Raw genomic sequence first — 9,861 nt, forward strand, 5'->3', positions numbered from 1 at the left:
ATTCTGACTTTTTTTCTCGCAATTGCGAGTTTATATCTCGCAATTCTGACTTTAAACTCGCAATTCTGACTTTTTTTCCTCAGAATTGCGTGATGTAAGCTCGCAATTCTGAGAACATAGCAGTCTTTTTCCCCCCTCAAAATTGGACTTTAACTCGCAATTGTGAGTTTATTTCTCACAATTCTGAGGAAAAAAAGTCAGAATTGCGAGAAAAAAGTCAGAATTGCGAGATATAAACTCGCAATTGCTGACTTTATAACTCGCAATTGTGAGTTTATATTCACAATTCTGTGAAAAAAAGTCAGAATTGTGAGATAAAAAGTCGCAATTACCTTTTTTTTTTTTTTCAGTGGCGGAAACGGGCTCTCTGATTGAACAATGACAAAATTACAATCACAATTAATCACAATTACATAATTAATTAATAGGTAAATAATAATAATAATAACACCAAATTAAAATAAATGAATTAAATTAAAATATAAAAATAGTACAAGAATACAAATTAAAATAAATAATTTAAAATGCATTTAAAACGTGATGATAATATAAATTAAAATAAAAATGTAACTAAAATACTTAAAAATACATTTAAATGAAACAATGTAAATAAAAGCTAAATGTTTAATAAACAACTACCAGTCTCTTATTAAACAATGAAATAAAATGAAAAAAAAAAAAACATTTATAAATTAAACAGTGATAAAAAATAATACAAATTAAAAATAAAAATTTTAAAAATAAATAAAATAAATTTAAATATAAAAATAAAAAATATTTACGTTAAATAAATTAAATAAAACAAATAGCTACAAGCTGCAATTATATGGAAAAAAAACTAGCTCAAATGAAAGTGATTTGACTAATCAGACTTTCCTTTTTATTCTTGAACTCGTGGACCCCCATTTCATGTTTTTGCAGACATTACCATTTAACTGGAAAAAACAGTGATTGAATATTACATATATTGATATTAAACCACCATTAAAACACAATGAAACTGTATCTCTCACACACACACACACACGCACAAACTGTTGTATTGCAGGCAGGGCCTTGTTGAAATATTTAAAGCATTACAATAGACCCTTTGCATTCTCATTACGCCAGCGTCCCTTCGTTAATTCATTAAACATTTGAGCTCATAAGACTAGACCTTCATTCCCATATGAATCATTGACTCAATTTGCATACATTTAGCATTTAAGTGCTTGTATCCGACCCCTGCGAAGACTCAAATACATAGACAATTGGCTCTGAATCAATATGTTTTCAAAGAAAATGAGATTATTAACTATACCACACATTCACAACAACAAAGCAAAACACTAAAATGAGTCCCGGTGCAAAACCCACAGGAGGAAACGTTCCCAGCAAACATCCTTTACAACTCCAATCTTTTTTTACAAATCTTTTTAGCGATTCCTCATGTAATCTGCTCAGGTTGTGTACGGCTGCCTTTTGTTTAACATGCACAATTAAAGCTAAAAATAAACACAGCAGTATCCCGCAGTTTGCAATTTAACTGTGCAGAAAACACACACAAAGCCCCACTTGAGACAAATACGAGCTGCTAAAAACAACGTCTAATTAAACAAAAGCTGTTTTTTGTTTCCAAATTAAAATGTAACAACATTTAAAAACAATGATGAAAAATAATAAAAATGGAAATTAAATAAAAAAAAAAGATTAAATATAAAAATAAATATATATAAGTTAAATAAAGTAAATAGCTGCATCATATGAACAAATTGGTGGCTAAGAACAATCATACTTTCCTTTTGAATCATTGAAAGTATTGAAAGATTCATAAAGTAGCTTTCTTTGTTTTAAAGAGAGAGAAAAAAAAACACTTGTTTATTGCTTCAGTTTCTATGAAAGAAAATTTATCAATTTAAATTTAATATTAAATAATATTTAAAAAATATATTTTTTAAAAAGTCTTAATAAAACAGAGCTTCTATAAAGACTAATTAGTTGTGCAGGCAAAAAATATAGTTTTGCAAATCAACTGTCAAAAAAGTGCTTTGACCAAACTAAAATGTTCCCGTTGAAGAAGTTCCCCGAGTCCCCACGACTCTAATGGACTCGCATCTGCAAGGGGACAAACTAATGTTTTGCAGGGTCAACCGTCTTATTCGTCAGAGGACAAATGTCAAAGAAATGCACACAATATCAATCTCACAATGAAAAAGATATGAACACCCCCTATTGACACCTAGTTACCAGTTTATGTCAAAATCATACACATATATATACATATTAGTCTTAAAGGAGACATATTATGCCCCTTTTTACAATATGTAATATAAGTCTCTGGTGTCCCCAGAGAAATTTCATCTCAAAATACCCCACAGATCATTTATTATATCATTTTGAAAATGCCTATTTTGAGTGGAAGCAGAAACACACTGTTTTTCGGGCCTGTCTCTTTAAATGCAAATGAGCTGCTGCTCCCCGCCCCCTTTTCCAGAATAGAGCTGTGCCATTACAGCTCGTACCTGCTAAAAAACATCTGTTTTGGTTCTGATTATCATGTTTATCGCGCTGAAAATGCTGAAATATCGCACATGCGTTTTAAACCATATGAGTTTAAACTTGCGTGAGAGCACACGGACAGAAAGCGGCTGTCACAGCATGTGAGTACTAAACTAAGTTCTCATTCACACACAAGTTTAGTTAAAAACACACATGAGCTACAAAAACAGTCAGTTATGTCTGTGAAGGTAAACAGCTGGGAAATAAATCGCATGTTTATTTTAGATCTGTGTGGCAGCAGCAATATACAGTAAATAAATCAATAAATCCACTGGTGTCTTGTCTCCTCTGAGGCTGGGACTCTAAACAGTGTTCTGTGCTCGTCTGTGCAGCCAATGACAGAACAGTTAGGAAGTTTTGCTAGAACTGTCGCCATGGCATTAGAACTGGTACACCGTTGTCGCTTGCGAAATCAAAATGACGGCGCCGTGGGTGGAAACTTACAGATTAAGGGGCGGTAATATTATAATGAGATCCCTTTGCAACGTCACTAGGGGAGCGAAATCAGATGTGCTTGTTTTCTCAGACGCTTGCAGAAAAAGGCTTACCAAAAAAAAGTGACTGGGTTAATCTTTTTCACGTTTCCTTGGTTGGTAGATGCACCGGAGACCTGATTATAGCACTTAAAACCTGGAAAAGTCAGATTTTCATGATATGTCACCTTTAAATAAACAGACGCTCACAGAACTAGATCTTGAAAGACGCATTTCCAGTTTTCGTTCCGTCTTAAAGTCCCACATCATAGATCAAACTAGACAGTCAAATCTTCTGTAATCCGTCTTTACTCAACTCTCAGCTCTCAAAAACCTCACTCATTTGCTGTACAGATGGGGCCGCCTGACAGAAGATCATTAAAGCGATGGATTAAAATCTTTTTCGCTCTTGTAAAGCACTCAATAAAGATCAATGCTTCATTGCATTCATGCTTGAACAATGAAACCACAACTACTATAATTCAACCCACAGATTAGAGAAAATTTGTCAGATTACTTGTACAGCTACTATAACGACGCTGCATTAGCATTTGCATTCTCATTCCTCTCAGCGACAGCTGCTCAAAACTTGAAATCTACCACATTAATTAAGTTTGACATATTTGGTACAAGAAAGCTACAGACTAACACTTTTAGTGTTTTTGAGAAAATATAAACTACAGCAGTGTAAAATGCAAACTCTTTACAGAGAGACTGCCTCTCACACAACCCATGTGGCAAAAAAAGATGATTCATGCTTTGTGACCTGATGATTCAGCTGGAGACGCTTCAGTTGTGTTTGCTAACAGCTGGCTCGTGACTCCAAAAAAAAAAAAACAGAGAGAAACCATAAATTCACGTCATCGTGTAGAGAAGAGCCACTTCAGCACAAAGACTCATGCAAAACATCCACCTGCTGTAACGCTTACGTTGATATTGTTCAAATCATCTGCTTCTGGTTGATTAATTAGCTTCAGTTTGGCTGGTTAACATGGTCTGTTTAATTAGATGCTGGAACTACACCATGTTTTGCACCTTTTTCACTACAAAATATTGACTGCATTCACCAAATAGTACGTGACTCCAAAAAAAAAAAAACAGAGAGAAACCATAAATTCACATCATCGTGTAGAGAAGAGCCACTTCAGCACAAAGACTCATGCAAAACATCCACCTGCTGTAACGCTTACGTTGATATTGTTCAAATCATCTGCTTCTGGTTGATTAATTAGCTTCAGTTTGGCTGGTTAACATGGTCTGTTTAATTAGATGCTGGAACTACACCATGTTTTGCACCTTTTTCACTACAAAATATTGACTGCATTCACCAAATAGTACAGTATACTTCCAGAGTGCACTGCGTGGTACAGTGTATCGCATAATGCAATGTGCTTAACCTATTTTCAATGCGATAAACAACCACAAGCATCAGCCAATGATCTTGACCAAAAAATATTAATTTACTCTTTGACCATTCAAGTTTGAATTCAGTTTCTTTATGGGAACAAATTTGGAGAAATTTACTGGAGCATTACATCACTTACTCTCCAATGGATCCTCTGCAGTGAATGGGTGCCGTTAGAATGAGAGTCCAAACAGCTGATAAAAACATCACAATAATCCACAAGTAATCCACACCACTCCAGTCCATCAATTAATGTCTTGTGAAGAGAAAAGCTGTGTTTACAAGAAACAAATCCATCATTCAGACGTTTTTTTTTATTATCTTCCAACCGTTGCTTCTGTCTTGGATAGTAATATTATGGATAGAGTCCTCTATCCATAATATTGCTTTCTCCATTAAAAAGTTGTCTCGTCTTAATCAAGAGCGAAAATTGTGTGAAAGTGAAAATAGTCCAAAACAGTTTTAAACAAATATGTCAGTGGATTTTGACTTGAGAGGACAAAAGTGGATGGACTTATATTATTATTGATTTGATTTGGACTTTAAAACTTAAAACGCTTTAATAATGGATTTGTTTCTTATGAACACACAGCTTTTGAATGAATGAATGAAGCATTTTATCAGCTGTTTGGACTCTCATTCTGACGGCACCCATTCACTGCAGAGGATCCATTGATGAGCAAGTGATGTAATGCTAAATTTCGCCAAATCGGATGAAGAAACAAATCCCAAAAGCACTTTTGGCACTTTTGCCATCCAGGTGTTCTATGTGCATGAAAAATTAGCATTCTGTGAAAAACAGTAGCTCGAGGTCCTAAGCTCAACAGTATTTAGCAACATTATATTCAGGCTGGGATATTTGTATTGTTTAGTGAACCAAATCTTGCATCACTGAGACATTTTCAGTATAAATCCAAAAGAGGACATATATATAAACAATCACAACACACTCACCAATAAACTCGTGGTAAGATTCCAGTGTAAGACAGCAGCAAATACATGGGTAGATATACTAATTGACAAACAGGTGGAATGAACCAGGAATAGGAAACCAACAAGTTTTTCAAAATAAAAGACATGCATAATCTGATGTTAAGAGGTCATAAAATTGTTAAGTATTTAATGGTCAAGAACGATGGGCAGGTTCACTTTAGGACAAACCAGAGACTAGTAATACATCGCTGTAACAAAGACTGCAAGACATTGAAGCGAACATGTAAACTCTTGAACAGTTTGTTAAATATGTTAGTATCTCCACCAGGGCAGCATTAAATAATAAACAATTAAGTATGAATAAATAATGTGTTATTTGTTTACTTATCTGAAATAATGTGAAAAAGTGATAGAAAAATAATAAAATATTACATATTAAATATAAAATAATGTTATATTAAATAATAAAAATATTTCTTGCTATTTTTACAGTGCCTCTTTTTTATTATTTTGCGAAATAAAGAAGCAGATTTTGTGCAGGGTATGGGTGCGCTCCTAATCTATACTGAACCTGTGGCTGTTTTACACAAGATGATATTACTGTGGCTTAAGTGCAATGTGTGATATGGAAATAAAGAACTTTAGTACATTCCCATCCTAATTCTAAACTGTTTGATGTAAAACGGGCTGTAAGATCATCTAACCTAAGCCTCCGAAATGCAATTTCTGTTAAAGAGCTCTTATAAAAGATCAAGTTTTGGCAAACTGCCTGATCTCTGGCTTATATGTGCTAAGAATGACCGTCAAACTATCAAAGCCAGCTTTAAAACCAACCAGGAACTGATGAAGATCTTGTTATAAGCATTAAACATTGAAAGGAACCCAGTCTAAAATATTCATAAAACTTTAAAATGTTCTGATCTCTGTATTCTGTTTGACTTTTCATTGTGTATTATGTTTCTTCTTTCAATTTAATCAAACCAGGCTCAATTCCATGTCTTTGCGCACCTCATTTCATTGCAGAATTCATACTGGCCCGGGCAAGTGGTTTTGATTGTTTTTCCTTAAAGGGGTCATATGTTGCGATTTCAATTTTTCCTTTCTCTTTGGAGTGTTACAAGCTCCTATGATTGAAATTCAAACAAAAATGAACAAAGCCGGTATAGAACAGCGACAGAGACTTAGTTCAAACACTATTTGCATTGATCACAACTTCCGTCCTTAAATTAATGTGGATTAATGTGTCCCTATATTATATGCAACTATATATGCTGTTATATATAATAATATATTATGTCTTTATTTGATTTATTTTATTTAAATTTATGTAATTTTATATTTGTAAATATATATAATGTAAAAGTACTTTTAAAAATAAAATATATTAAAAAATAAGACACCATCTTTATTTTTCATTATAATTTAATACTTATAATAAATATCACAATAAATAAAAAAAATATAAAAATTATATATTAAAATAATAAAATTACAAAAAATAAAATAAAACTAAAAAGCTTCCCAACCAATAACCTCCCAAGACAACAAAAAAGGTTTGGGGATTTAAATTAATATCATTATGTAATATGTCTATTATTATAATTATTATTATTATTATGTATTATTTAAAATAGCCAACACCATAACTTAAAACATCGGCATGTATGATCTCAGATATATATGTAAAATAATAATAATAATCATCATAATAATAATAATTGTCCATAACAGTGTACAGAAACCAACTGCTGGCCCTCATGAGAGACAAAAGCAGTTGGGACAGAGGCTGCTTTGACTTGAGTCGTACATTTGGTTGCAACTTAGGTCAGTTTGTCTGGTTAGTAGTTTGAATAACACAAAACATAATCAACCACATAGGCTATCTGTATATGAGCATAAATCATGACTGAAGCTCGTGGACCACTGGATGCTGAACTGTAGATAACGGACCACTGATTAACATTCATCCTTTGATTTGATACAGGGATCTTAGAGTATTGGTAAAACGCACGATAATGTAAATTAAAAGCATTGCATATATAAATTTGTCCGTGAATAAATGTGAATATTACTCACAGTGTGTTGCTGGGTTGATATCCTGGGGTGAGATTAATCCTGGTGAACAAAAAGCGTCCAAAATGAACAACCCGAAATCAAAGGTAAATGCCAAAGGAAAGATAAATGCTGAACAGAATCTGTTACAAGGCGGGCGTGCAGCTTTTCTCGACACCCGTTGAATTAACGCACGCGGAGCATCACTGCATTTCACACCGCGAGTCTTTTAATTATGCGCGGTTGCATCTGCGATACGAGTGCTGTGATGTAACGGAGTACTAACCGATGCGGACACCTGATTGGCCAGAGGGTAGGCGGGCGCTTTACTCTCTGTCGTTTGATTGGCGCATCAGAGCTTGACGGGCCAAATTCTAGCGCTGATTGGTCAGAGAGACGGAGGTATGGTTTCATTTATACGGAGTAATTTACAGAGGCGTAAAACTACTACCTGAACATCAGACAAAAACTGTTTAGATTATAAATGATAAAATTATATATGTATAACGTGTAATATATTTTACTTTCACACACATCACAATTATACTTAAACCATTATGGATATTTTAGTGCCTTTCATAGACAAATCACATCGGTCTCTCTTCCCACAATTATTCATGATTCTGTTCTGTTCCAGTATACACTCACATGTTACAGTTTTCACAGTTCCATCGGGATACATATATTTTTAAGCAAAATTGGAATTAAAAAAAATAATATTGCATACTTAAAAATACTTAAATACTACTGCATACTTAAAAATAGTGTCTGACTAAATGATCGTCTAAAAGAGATGCTCAACCATCGCTGGATTATTTTGCATTTCAATGAATGAATTAATTAATGAATAGAAGTTTATAGATAAATAAATATTTTTATTTATATATAAATAATTCCTAAATTTGAGCCTGTTGATAAAGACCAATGAACGAAGGCTCTTCGTGGTTACTGACCCCGTGTGTGTGTGTGTGTGACTCACTCATATGCGGGGGGATTGAGTGCGCGTGCGTCCGACCCGTTGAAGGATGAAGAGGAGGAGGATATACCGACGCATATGGCTTTATATAACAGCCGATTTTTATCTCAGAAACGATTTTTATCTCAAGAAATCTTATTACTAGCCTATAATACAGTAGCTATTTTTTCGTATAACCGTAAAAAATACAGTAGGCTATTTCAATGAACACTAGTGGGAGAATTCATAAGAAACTGTGCTTCGTTGTCATGAATAATAATAATGTCACAACGAGGGAAAAAAATAATATTCCATGTTCATATTTATAAGTTCTTCCTTTTGATTTGGGTGTATATTATTGCCCAGTCATGTTCTTGGCAGATTTTGAGAGATTCACTAATACAATGCATTCATCAAGATTCATAATTCACCTCATAATCAGTTGTATAAACATTCGTAATTCATTTTAATCTTGCTATAGTACACTATACAACACTTACTTTTTCATTTTACACTTAAAATATATCATATGAAGCTTCATGTGTTACATGAAGTTAACTTGAGCATGACTCTCATTAAATGTGTAAGAATATTGTAATGAATACTGACCAGGTTCAGAAATAAATGCCACAGTAATCAATAAAAACACAAAATAAAATAATAAAAAATAAAAAGTGAGGTAAAAAAAACAAACATGAAATTAAAATAATAAAATAAAATACATATAAATAATTTTTAAAAATCAAGAGGTATGTGATGTTTTTGTAACTTTATATATTATTTAACAAATATTATTATTTAGATGCAGAATTAATTCAATTGCAAACAATTCAACAATTTATTTGACAAAAGGATGACACACCGTACTGAAGTCAAAATATAGATTCCAGGAATATTTTTCCATTTCTGACACCGATTGCAAATGTGGCTACAATTATTGCTGAGCAGATATTAAAGGGGTCCTATTATGCTTTTTCACTTTTTTTTGTTTTAGTCAGTGTGTAGTGTGTATGTTTGGGCATAAAAAAGATCTAGAAAGTTACAAATCTCAAAGTCCACTCCAAAGGGAGATATTTCGTTTTTTAAAAATCCCTTTTCAAGAACTACAACGAACGGCTCGTTTGGACTACAGCGTTTGGTTTCTGGGCTTTGTGATATCACAAAGCGGCTCATTGGAATATCATTACAAATAATTCCCGCATACAGGAATTCGAATGGTTGGGGGGTGGGGAGGGGCGAGGTTGTGTTTAGAACGCTTGGTTGAGTGAGTGCATCAGACGAGACGACGAAGAAGAAGTGCTGCTGCAGAGTTAGTGCATCAGAGAAAACCAAGAAGAAGAGCTGCTGTGCTGTAGCTTCAAATTTTCGGCATGTCTAGAACAATTCTTACAAGTATAAAACACGACGTAGCTGGGCACCGCGGACAGACGCCGCCGGTGTGCCTACACTCATAGAAAATAAAGTATTTGAATTTTAAAGACGTGGCGCGGCGCGACGCTGCGATT

Source organism: Sinocyclocheilus anshuiensis, unplaced genomic scaffold (genome assembly GCF_001515605.1).
Source record: "Sinocyclocheilus anshuiensis isolate Anshui unplaced genomic scaffold, SAMN03320099.WGS_v1.1 scaffold1079, whole genome shotgun sequence".
Taxonomy (NCBI): domain Eukaryota; kingdom Metazoa; phylum Chordata; class Actinopteri; order Cypriniformes; family Cyprinidae; genus Sinocyclocheilus; species Sinocyclocheilus anshuiensis.